This window comes from Phocoena phocoena, chromosome 11, assembly GCF_963924675.1.
Source record: "Phocoena phocoena chromosome 11, mPhoPho1.1, whole genome shotgun sequence".
Classification (NCBI taxonomy): Eukaryota; Metazoa; Chordata; class Mammalia; order Artiodactyla; family Phocoenidae; genus Phocoena; species Phocoena phocoena.
The window spans coordinates 92,881,808-92,895,327 of NC_089229.1; positions in this window are offsets into that span (position 1 = coordinate 92,881,808).

A 13,520-nucleotide genomic window follows, 5' to 3' on the forward strand; every position below is an offset into this window, starting at 1 on the left:
TCCTGGACACTCAGACATGAGGCCGTTTCTCCAGCCAGCACTTCCTACCCCTCATCTCTCTCCAGGATGTATCATCATACCCTCAGCAAGCTCAGACTCTTCTTTGGCTGTGGTAACTCGAGATTTTCTTCTCTGGTTGCCAGGTCTCCATTATTTCAAATCTAGGACTAGCACATTTTAAAGATGTACTTATTCAAACAATAACGGGTTTACAGACAAGACCGGTGTGCATTTTCACACCCAAGTTAACGAGAATTGCAAATAATAATATCAGTTGTTCAGTGATTTTACCTGTATTATCTCACTTTATCCTCTCAAGTATTCTGTGATGTTCATATTATCATCTCTACGTGACTTGCCCAAGTCGGAGTGTGACCGAGCTGTTTTTCACACTCAGGCCCCCTAACTGCAAGTCTGTTGCTCCTTCCTTGACAAGACAGGTTTCTCTCTAGGGAATACATGAGTAGCCAAACCCATCCAGACCTCTGTGGGCCTAATGGCTGCTGCCTGCGTGGAAATCTTGAGGTCTGGGAGAACGTGGCATTCTTAACAGGAGAGTCTGGAAATTTAGTGAGCTGGCCCTCACCTTTTCCTTGGCTGTGGCTAGGTTCCTGGGCTGGTGGTGCTAAACGTCTGAAATGGGAAAGAAGCTGTACATCCCACCTCTCAGACACAGGGAAACAAGATTAGGCTTGGGATTTGGGGCAAAGAATGAGAACAATAAAGTATTCCATCCACAAAACGTCTACAGAGCTGATGCATTTAAGTGGAGGTGCTTTCTTTACTCAAAGTCAAAAGATAAAAAGTGTCTTGTATTTTCTTCCTTTTCTTTCCCCTCCACATACTCTTCCTTATCCTATCAGCCAATGGCTGAGCAGACAAAATGAGCCAGATGTTTATGTCCCATGGCCCTGGTATTTTGTGGTTCAGAGTTGTTAAAAAATAGAAGAGACCCTGCAGTACTTTTTTTTTTTAATTTATTTTTTAAAGTCGGATTGTAACAAGTAAAATTTCATTTACTTTAATTTTATTTATATATGTATTTTAGGTCTCAGTTTAAACCAGAAAAGACTAGATGATTACAAAGCTCCATTCTGTCCTTAATGTTCTGTGAGTTTACCCCAGTGGGTGGAAATTCAGTGAGACGACCTCTTACAAACTCTTGTTATCGAGATTAGTTTTTTTTTTAAATCCCCCCAAATAATGACAAATTAAGAGTGTTAATCAAATCACAATGGAGAGAGCTCTGAAGTCTCATGACCCATGATAATTCAGCTACATTTTCTCAGCATGTGGATAATTCATTTTATTTTATTTTTTTAGTTTAATATTTAGGATTCCTGTTGTCTCACTTGATCCTGAATTTGGAAGAAACTGGATGTAACGCACAGACTGATGAAGATTTGCATAAGTCCCAGCAGTACGGGAACAACATTCACCCTACCTCACGTTTACCTGCCAAGCACAGGGAGGCAGGCTGTTGGGGGGAATAGGAAAACGACTCCAGTCTCCTTATCAGGCACGTGACGAGGTGCATCACAAATGTGGATTCATGTAGCCTCCAAACAGGAGTTCAGGAAAGCTAACGGGGAGCAGGGTTCTGAGGAGAGCAATTCCCCTCCCTGGCTCCAGGTGCCCACAGACCATCAGAGGAAGGGGCAGGGTCGCATCCTTTGAGGTGGAATTCAAATTTCTCCTTTCCTTCTAATCTTCAGTGGAATCATTAGTGCCACCAGCCTGCTGCCCAAAGTCCATCAGCACATCCTGCTCAGGTACACTTCCCTGTGGACCTGCCGTCACAGGTTTCCCCAGGGTGCCTGGGACCAGTGAATGCCCTGGGCCAGAGTTCTCAGCAAGGGCAGTTTCATCCAGGGGGACCTCCACCAAGCATGTGGAGAGCAGGGTCATTTGCCAGATAAGGTTGGCACTCTTGGCTCTCCTGGTGGGCGCAGTGCTTCCCTTCTCCCTCCAGCCTTGCTGCTACCTGCCAAACTTGCTTTGAAGCAACAGAAGCAAGATCTGTTGGAGCTGCTGGACCAGGATCAGCTTCAAGGTTATGCTCCTTATAAAAACCACACGTAACAGAAGCAAAGAATTCGACTTTTAGAGTAGAAGGAATGGGACGTTGGGAGACCTAACCCAAGCCCCTCACTGTTTAGAAGAGCAAATTATGTCCAAGAGAGGTCAATGTAGGGGTAAACAAAAATGCCTTCTGCCAACCAGTCCAACATTCTTCAAGTTTGCCGTGCTGCTGGCATGATGCATTCACTGGAGTGAAAAAATCCTCACTGTGTTGGGAAGAATATGAAAAGAATAAACAATTCCCCATTGCTTAGTGAACCTGCTAATTCATCTGGAGCAGAGACGACCTTAGGGGGCCGTGATTAGACAGCCGTGGAAACGAACCAGCTTGGTGCCACTGTTTTGCAGAACGACCGCTTGGTGGCACTGTGGCCAGTAGGCAGACCCCACCAGCTCTTCACAGGGCCCGGCACACCGGCGATTTGGGGGAAAGTCCTCGTTGCGTAGCAACAAGACAGTGAAAACTGCTGAGCACCCAGAGCAGCAGCTGCGGATTAACTAATCAGTGTGTTCAAAACACAAAGCATCTCAACATGGGAGGGAATTCCAAAATAATTAATACCCTTTACAGACATGAAATCACTAGTCAAAATATTCTTTTAAACCCATTTTACAAATGGTAGCATTTTCGAAAAACCCCATCTCACCAAACACACGGTTGTGCCACCCACACTTACCAGGGCCTCTCTCTTTTCTCCTTTTATTATTTGACTCTCAGAATTTATGGATTCCATAGCAGTGTAATCTAGACTTTCCCTAAAAGTGAATGTTCCTGTGTTCCTGGTAGATAGGCAGTTAAATTTATTTTAGGTTAAATTTATTTTTGGCCCGTCTCATTTCCCTCAGACCCTCTGTAATTTTTTGAGCCCCTACCTACAATCTGGGCCATTCTGAATTGTTTGCTCAACTGAACACTTCTGTTCAAAAGCTCTGTCTTCTTTCTCAGGAGAAGCCTCCTTACTATTTTTTTTAATTGAAGCATAGTTGATTTATAATGTTGTGTTAGTTTCAGGTGTAAACTGGACACCTGAAGGTAAAAGTATATATTCTTTTTTAGATTCTTTTCCATTATCGGATAGGTTATTACAGGATGTTGAATATAGTTCCCTGTGCTATACAGTACGTCCTTGTTGTTTATTTATTTTATATGTAGTAGTGTGTATCTGTTAATTCCAAAGTCCTAATTTATCCCTCCCCCTCCTTTCCCCTTTGGTAACCATGAGTTTGTTTTCTATGTCTGTTAATCTGTTTCTGTTTTTTTTTAATTTTTTTATTTTATATTGGAGTATAGTTGATTTACAATGTTGTGTTTCTGCTGTACAGCAGAGTGAAACAGTTATACATATACAAATATCTACTCTTTTTCAGATTCTTTTCCCATATAGGTTATTACAGAATACTGAGTAGAGTTCCCTGTGCTATACAGTAGGACCTTGTTGTTTATCTATTTTGTACATAGTAGTTTGTATCTGCTAATCCCAAACTCCTAATTTATCCCTCCCCACATTTCCCCTTTGGTAAGCATAAATTTGTTTTCTATGTCTGTGAGTCTGTTTCTGTTTTGTAAATGAGTTCATTTGTATCATTTTTTTAGATTCCACATGTAGGTGATATCATATGATATTTGTCTTTTTCTGTCTGACTTACTAGAAGAAGCCTCTTTAAAAGTGTTGCTTTTTAAAAACTCTCATCAACCCTAATTGAGTTATACAATTAGGATTCACCTATAATTTGAAGAATGTGTGATTTTAACTCTGCAGGAAAATGACCCCCAGAAATGCTGGGTGTGTGTATCTGGTTTCAGGGTTATGATGCAGGTCTGGAAGCTTGAGAACATCATCTGGTTTTCAGTGGCAGACAGTCAATATAGCAGTTTCAGCTGTTTGCCCACAACAGCTAGATATGGGGAATGAAAACTATAAGGGAATTCTGAATGAATCCTCTCTGTTCTGCTTCCCTGCAATACCTTCCAAAGAGTGCTCTGTTTTAGGAGACTATATTCTGCTAGTAGGACCCTGAATGTGCTACGCGGACCATGGCATGGATACCTGGGCAGCAAAAGATCTGTGAAGAGTTTTATGGTGGAGAGGGTGGGGAGCACAGTGTCTGAGAAGAATGGATTTATACTCTATTCATCAGTCCAGACTCATTAAAATTCTGGGCTGATTCTCCAGGTAGATGGACTATATATACTTGAATGACCCTTCAAAAATTAGCGAAAACTGGGCACAAGACTCCAGTGACACCTCCAGCCAACAAAGTTTTCTTTAATCACAAGTATGATGGTTGTTTTCAAGGGCTCTGGAATCAACTTCTGCGTTGAAGCTCAGGTTCTGCTTACTACCTGTTTAACCAGCAACTTCTCAAACCCCAGCTTCTCTATTTTTAAAATGGGGAAAATAACATGCCTACCTGTATTAGGGTTCTCCAGGAAGAGCAGAACCAATAGGACATAGATGACAGATAGATAGGTGGATAGATGGCAGTATTTTAAGAAATTGGTTCTTGCAATTAAGGGGGTCAGCCAGCTTGAAGTTTGTAGGGTGGGTGGCAGGCTGGAAACTCAGGTAGTTGCTGCAGTCTTCAGTTTGAAATCTAGGGCAGGCCAGCAGGCAGGATTTGATGCTAGTCTTGAGGCAGAATTTCTTCTTAGGGAAACCTCATTTTTGTTTGCTCTTAAGGCCTTTAACCGATTAGATAACCGCATTATCAAGGATAATCTTAAAGTCAGTTGGTTGTAGCTGTTGAGCACATCTACAAAATACCTTCACTGCAACACCTAGGTTAGTGTTGATTAAATAACTTGGTATTCTACCGTAGCTGACATGTAAGACTATCGTACCACCGTATAGGATTGTAATAAAATGAGCCCAGACCCATGTAAATCATTCATTCAGTGCATTACCAAACACATGGGAAGCCCTCAAAAAAGGTTTTCTATTGTTGTTATTTAAATTTAGTTGTTGCTAACCCAATGGATTTTTCCACTTTCAAGTTCTTCAGCACCTATTGCTATGTGCTAACTAGTAGAAACAGTTTTTTAATACCATTCTCAAATTGTGGCATCGTTTTCCTTCTTTAGCTTTTTTTCTTTTTCTTTTCTTTCTTTTTTAGTTCTGCTAATATTTTGCAGACTCAGGGGGAAGGAACAACTGGGAACAGGAACTTGAATGGGAGGTAGGTGACAGAGCTACTTCTATTCACTCACTCCAAAGGGGATTTTTTTGAACTATTAAGAAGGCATGGTCTAAATTCAGGATATGAAAACACTTGAGAATGCAGCCTTTTACCGTCATTCTTGTGTTGCGATTTCCACATATACAATAGAAAGAACTGATGGAGGAAAATCAGTTTCAACTGTTAATTTAACCATTCTAGTCAAATATAAGAAAAACCAGTGAAACGGGACTTAAGTCACTCTTGGCCATAGTTAATTGTAGGCAACTCTGTAGCTAAAAACATGTAACCATTATATATTTTCAGTTGAACCATAAGTGAATTGTACTGTAACTCGAAACAAATCTAAGTGAAAAGTGAAACTGAAGTCAAGATAGGTTTTTTTTTGTTGTTTTTTTTAAAGCTATTTGATAATTGGAGTGAAAGGGCAAAGAAACAATGAAAATCCAGACTCAAACTTACAAACACAAATATTGTAAGGAACTTTTAAGTTTATTTTGAAGAAAAACTTAAACCAGCTAAATGGTTTATGGCTTTTTTGTTTTTTTAAGAAAAGATATGTGAGTATACTGTTTGGAGGACAAAGGGGGAAAAACACTGCCTATATTTATCGGTTTTGTGGTTTAAAGAAACCCTCAACTAAAACAGGCCACATATTAAAACTCAATGTAATTTCATAGACTAGGTAGAGGTCTCCAATAGCACCTGCTTCCGTTTTTTGGTTTATATGAGCTGTCACACCTTGTGGAAGGTGAAAGTGAGACCTTGCCCTTTGGCAGCTAAGATCACCCGCAGGCTGGATGCACGCAGGCTGGGTGGAGCGGCATTCATCACCTGGCCTCAGGAAACTGCTAGTGATCTTAGTGGTATTATCCCAACCTGGCTCCACCTGTCCCAGAACTGACCCCACAGACTAAGGTTGACTCTCCACTCCCTAGTCACCCTCACGTTTATTCAGGAGACTGAAGTATATTAACCAGAGGCCAGTGTATTGATTTTCAAGGGGGTATATTCCTTTCCAATGACCAGAATGCTTAGATGACTTATTCAGGGCACATTCTTACTGATTTTGGAATAATTGGGAATCTGGAAGTATAATCTGGAAGTTGCTTGGTGAACATGGGATCTGACAAAAAGGAGTATGGTTATTTTTTTGTTTGTTACTATTTGGAAGATATTTTAAACTAGTTTCTTTTTATAAGTTGAATATGAAATCTATATTTCACATGGAAAAAAAATGGAACAATTGTATTCGTTATCTATTATTGCATATTACCCCCAAATTTGACAGATTATAATAACCCACATTTTAAAAAATCTCATTAACTTCTGTGAGCAGGAATCTGGATACAGCTTAACTGTGTCCTCTGATTCACAAGGCTGCAATCACAGGGTTAGGGTCAGGGTCTCATCTGAAGGTTCAGTGGAGGTAGCATCTGCTTCCAGGATCACGTGGTTGTTGTTGGAATTCATTTCCTTAGGGGCCTGAGGTTTGAGGGGCATTATTACTTACTTTTTGTCATTAACCCTATACCTTCTTTTCCTGTGGTATCGGCAAGCATGGTGTTCATTCCACTGAAGTGGGAAAACACAGAACTCAGTGTGGGCTTTTGGCCTGCCGGTTCTGGGTTATCCAAGGCTACCTAGTGGAGGCACAGGAGTCGTCATTTCTAGCCTGCTGACTTGACCAGGTTCGGGGCTGTAAAGTTCGGGGCTTGTCAGGCACTGTTTGCCTCTCAGGAAAGGGGCACTGAGGCATGGCAGGATTGAACTGGGTTCTGTTGGATCTCAGGAGATTTTTCCTGCTCAAATACTTATCTAACTGCAGAGTCAAAATGGCCTGTAAGCCAAAGCTGACTGTCCAACTGCAGCCCAACCCCCAGCCCGGGAGTGTTGGGGGCACTGTGTCACAAGGCAATAGGTAAGTTAGTTGTACCCACTCTGACCCCAAGGCTTGCTTTAAGAATTCAGCTGATCTGCCTCCCGGTCATTTCTAGAGTTCACCTGGGTAGTTCTCTGCAACCCATAACCGTTTCTGAGTCACGACCACCATCTGTCTTGTGAAGTAATCTGAATGACATGGATGCCTCCAAACTTCCTAGAGACTTACAAAGAGTCCTTCCAGCTCCATGTGTCCTCCAGTCAGATACGTGGGGCCTCAAATGTGGCTGCTCGGGTCAGGGCCATGCTGGCCTACACCAGGCCTTTACAGTGGTCGGCTGGAAACCAACTCTCTGGCAGGGGAGGGAAATCCCTGATTGGTAGCATTTACTGATTTCTGTGGTGTCAGTATTCCCATCACTGCTGATTAAAAGCTACCAATCTGATGTCACTCAGCATGGAGCTGGGATAGATGCACATGATTGGCTTTCCTCTGGGGCCAGCAATACACCAGCTGCAGCACACTGTCGTTTTGCACGTTTTGTGAAAGGCACCCTCCAGGTAGAGGGATTAAGAAAGGCTCCTCTCCGGGCAGACCTGCACCACACGCGTGACCTGGTGAGCAATGGCAGGCACCCTTTCCTCCTCACGTGACTTGTTGAAAGGAACGTGAGGTCGATTTTAGGCCTCCTCAACTGGGTGCCTTTGTGCAGTGCACATTCAGCACAACCTCACACAGCAGTCCCGCTTCGATTCATGATACGGTGTGATTAAGTAAAAGGGATGGAATAAGGGAGAAGTGAGCCAGGTTACCTAGCGGCCTGAACACCTGCTTTATGCAGATGATACGATTACTGCCAGGTGGAACATTAACTTCTTAAAGTTAATCTAGTTAATAGAAGGCTATTATTGCTAAGAAGAGCCCCCAACTATACACCATTCCAGGGATAGACATAATGATATAGCTAAAAAGACTTCAGAAACATGAGGCCTGCAACACTACATGTTGAGATTCCAGACCATTAAATATATTTATCGTTAGTGATTTAAATCTTAATAGTCAAACCCAGGCACACATGAATATTTAAAATTTAATGTAATTCTTTACTACTTTAGAAGCAGTTTCCCATAACTCTATTTAGCCTACCAATTACTCTGGAAAGTTATCCTCCCACTTTTTTACATATGAGGAAATAAGCCGAGAGAGTACATAATTCAAGGGGACGCAAAAAATGGATTCAAGACCAGTTCTGCCTAAATCTCATACTCTTTTTACTATGCTTATACAGACATACTTCAGTATTGTGAGACAGACAACCTGAAATGGCTCCGGTGAAGATATTTTATTTTTCATAAAAATATAATTGTACAATGCTCTTCAGAGAAAGAAAAATTCCTTCAATGCCCCAGAATACCACGTGATTTAGTAGTAATTTTCCTCTTTTAAAACTAAAAATGTAATTGATAACGTGCATCTGATTTCTTGTGAAACATCGCATTTACGTTTTTAAATTTTATTTGCCTTTATTTTAACTAAGTCCAGTTTAAACCTATGCTTTTTGGAACAACCCAAATCAAGCCTACCAATTCAAAGATGATAAAATAAAATGCTAAATGGTGATGCTGATAAATACTGTCAGTCAGCTGGTAAACAGTGATACGAATTTGCTGCAGCATGAAAGATCCTGATTTAGATACATTAGAAAGATTTCAGATAAAATAGAAAAAAATTTAAGAACTTCAACTATATCCTAAAATTTGATCTAGTCAAACTTATTTCATATTGTACTCAGTTGCTCTAATATACAACGGATCTATGCTAAATTAACAACAGAATATGACCGGTCTAAATACGTAAATTTATTTTCCCCCTTACCTTCCTTTCTTTGGGAAAAGGAAGAAGGAAATATGACTCTGTGTACTCAGAGAGCAAGGAGAACAGCAGAACAGATGAAGGGGGACTGAGCTCGCTGACTCTTCCACCCGCTTCTGTTCTCTCTCAGCCGGTATGTTGTCCTTATAGGTGAGTGAGAGATGCTAGGATTTCAGCATGCTGCTCCTTAACTGGAATGGGGCAAGAAATGCTCCAGCTGTTTTAATCAGTGACGTTTATTAACATGCTTCAAGTGGCCAAGGCGTGCAACCAGCACAATATCCAAAGCAATCAGAACATTCCTTTTTAAGACCAAGAATTTTTCTCTCGGTTTGATCTACTCCAAAATACCAAATAGATAGGTTTAGGATTAAACTGAAATAAACTGTAATTTACTTTCACCCAAAATTACACATCGGCTACCTGAGGACAAAGTCACTGCTCTTGTAAAGATACTGAAGGGAAGGGGAGTAGCTCAAACGAGCCTAAAATTTAAAATCACAACCAGAGAAGAAAGACTTCAAGCACAATGGGGACATTCCATTGACGAGCCACATTCATTTGGAATGTTTGTTTTGAAAACAACTCTTTTGGGGAATTCAAAAGGTACTGAACAAAGCAACGTAGAGTAAGTCTTGGGCTGTTTTGCAAAATAAAAATATACACTTGAGTAGACCAGATGGCAAAAACATACCCATTACAAATCTGAACACTATATTTAAAAAACTTAAATTCTGAAGGCCTGAACATTAACAATCTTTAATCTATCTGTATTTGTGATCCTAAAAAGACATTAAATACTCTTAAACCCCCAGTCCTCCAAAACACAGAGAGGCCCAACAGACTGGGCTAGTGGTATATCAGTTGTCACACAGTACTAGACTAGAGATCTGAGTCTGCGACCTAAGCACAAGAGATCTTCAGGAACTCAGGCTTAGGGGAAGCACTTAATTCAAATGCATGGCCTCAGAGAAGGAGGGAGGTACCTCATCACCTGAAACTATGTGGTCCATCTCATGTTCCCCCTCACAGTCAAGCTAGACTATGATGCCTCCTCTTAAACTACTTCATAACAAAACACATATTGTTTGGAAGCCAAATGTTTGCTTCATTAGAGCAAAGAGCAATTACAATTTAGCAGCAACAGAGAACACAACTCCTGATTTAAGGATGGGAAAGAGAAGAGAGAGTGTTAAAGTGTCCCAGTGGGGACATCAAAAGATTCCCAGATCTGAGTGTATCATATTGAGTGTGACTCCTCAACCATCACTCCATTTGGTAGCCAGAAAGAAAGCAAAGGTAGTTGTGGTGGGAACTGGAGGGAACTCCTCTGCCTTCTGCTTCTTCTGCCAGGCCCCCTGGCGACTCTGGCTTCAGTGCGTCACTCCAGAGTGGAGGCATGGCCAGGGCTGAATCGGATGCACACCCACAGTGTGTTTCTCTCTGGCTCAGAATACATTCATAAGGAAACTCAAATCAGGGAAGAAACTAAGTGTTCTGGTTATGGCTACCGCCATTAGATCCACCAGCAATGTGTCCCTCATTTCGTTCCAGATCTCTTGAGGCAGAAACTCCATCTCAGCAGCTAATTTCATCCTATTTTCTTTAGAAAAATTCTCCAAATTAGGTGATTACACAACGAAATGTGTGTGAACATTCACTCCTGCCCTCCCCATATACATATATAGACATACAATAGAAACACACTGTATGGGTTGTCAAGACGATGTATGTTACTGAAATGCCTAACAGGTTACTTCTTATTTAAAAATAAAGTTTGACTAATTATTCTCCAAGTACAGATTAGGCCCTAGCAAACCTGTATAAATACAGTTAGAATAGACAGCAACAAAAGTTTTAAATAGAGGCTATCTTAAGGGCTTTCTTGATGGATTTTGTTAATGTGTACATTATTTAAAACGGGCATATCATTATGGATTATAAAAATAGAAATGTATATATTTGTTAATACATATTCACAGCTTATGCTGGAATGGCTCACAGGAGAAACGGTTCATGCAGAAAATAAACATTACTCAAGTAAATATAAAGAAATAAGATTAGGTCCATAAAGGCTGAGAACTTATAGTCAGTAATCAGCCCATTTGGTTTCTCTTTGTAGGGCAATCAAAAACATGAAAGGAAGTGACACCTAAACACACATACACATACAATTACATGAATTACATGGAAAGAATATAAATTAACCAATAAAGCAATGTGGAATTGAGGTGCAAAAAATATAATCTTCACTCATTCTCTCTACTGTACTTTCAAGCATTGCAACACGTTAAATGCCATGGGTGGCAATACCAACCAGAACAGGTCTGAATGTTTGTAAATTTTCTAAGTGTTGAAAACTAAAGCAAAATCCTTTGAGATCTATGATCACACATTTTGGTAGAAATTGCAAATTTACAGAGATGACTGAGCAGTAGGTAGTAAATGGAGCCAAGAAGTACAATCTTGCCTATTCATCCTCCAGTAAGAATCAGAATATTGGCTTCAATCACTGACTCATCATTTTATATGCTCTTCACCCTGAAAAATAAAGTTACCAATGTAAGAATGCTTTTTTTATTAAAATAAATTTATTTATTTATTTGGGGCTGCGTTGGGTCTTCGTTGCTATGCGCGGGCTTTCTCTAGTTGCGGTCAGCGGGGCCTACTCTTCCTTGCAGTACGCAGGCTACTCATCGCAGTGGCTTCTCTTGTTGCGGAGCACGGGCTCCAGGTGCGCGGGCTTCAGTAGTGGCACGCAGGCTCAGGAGTTGTGGCGCACGGGCTTAGTTGCTCCGTGGCATGTGGGATCTTGCCGGACCAGGGCTCGAACCTGTGTCCCCTGCACTGGCAGGTGGATTCTTAACCACTGCACCACCAGGCACAGGGAAGTCTCAAGAATGCTTTTAAAGTCAATGAAGTTCGGTCAATCTGTTTTAAAATGCATGCTTTTTTTTTTTTTAATTTAGTATCTACGGGAAGGCTATTGTCAAATACAGACTGAAAGAAAACTGAACTGTTTTGGCTTTTTTCATTAATTGAATTTAGATTAAGGCAAATGTTACCTCATCTAATAACAGCTATAAAAAGCCAATCCTTCAGTTTTATAAAAAATTTTTTAAAAGATAAAAAGTTTGTAACATTTCCTTATAACTATTTTCAAGTGCTCCCAAAGCACTCACAATGATGAAGAAATCAACATACGGCATCTTCATTCTAAAACCTTAACAGTCTCTCCAACAAATGGTGCTGAGACAACTGTATATTCACATGCAAAAGAATTAAGCTGGACTTCTATCTCTCACCATATAGAAAAATTAACTCAATAGATCAATGATCTAAATATAAGGCCTAAAACCATAAAACTCTTAGGAGACAACACAGGGCAAATCTTCATGACCTTCGATTTGGCAATGGATTGTTAGATATGGTACCCAAAGCATGAACAACAAAATTAAAAATGGTCTTCCTCAAAATTAAAGTCTTTTGTACACCAAAGGACACTATCAAGAAAGCGAAAAAACCTACAGAATGGGAGAAATATGTGTAATCATATATCTGATAAAGGTCTAGAATCCAGAATATATAAAGAACTCTTACAATTCAACAACATAATGAAAGACAATTAAAACACGGGCAAGGGACATAAAGAGACATTTTTTCAAAGAAGACATACAAATGGCCAACAAGCACATGAAAAGTTGCTCAATGTCATTAGTCATTAGGGAAATGTAAATCAAAACCACAATCAGATGCCTTCACTAGGAAGGCTACAGTTTTCAAAAATGGAAAATAAAAAGTGTTGGCAAGACACAGAGAAATGGGAAACTTCATATACTATGGTGGTAATGTAAAATATTTCAGCCACTGTGGAAAACAATTTGTGGTTCCTCTAAAAGTTAAATATAGGCACTTCCCTGGTGGTCGAGTGGGTAAGACTCCGTGCTCCCAATGCAGTGGGCCTGGGTTTGATCCCTGGTCAGGGAACTAGATCCCACATACATGATGAAACTAAGAAGTCAGCATGCCGCAACTAAGACCCGGCATAGCCGAAATAAAAATAAATAAATAAATAAATATTTTTAAAAATAAATAAAAGTTAAATATAGAATTACCATATGACCCGGCAATTCCACTTCTAGGTATATACTGAAAACAACTGAAAACAGGTACTCAAATACATACTTGTACATGCATGTTTATAGTAGCACTGTTCACAACAGCAAAAGGTAGAAACAAATATCCATCAGTGGATAAATGGATAACAAGTTGTGGTATACATACACAATGGAATATTATGCAGTCATAAAATGGAATGAAGTACTGATACAGGCTACAAGGTGGATGAACCTTGAAAACATTAGGCTAGGTCAAAGAAGCCAGACACAGAAAGTCACACAGTGTGATTCCATTTATACGAAATACGCAGAGGAGGTAAATCCATAGAGACAGAATGCAGATTCATAGTTAACAGGGGCTGGAGGGAGGGGGTAACAGCGAGCAACCT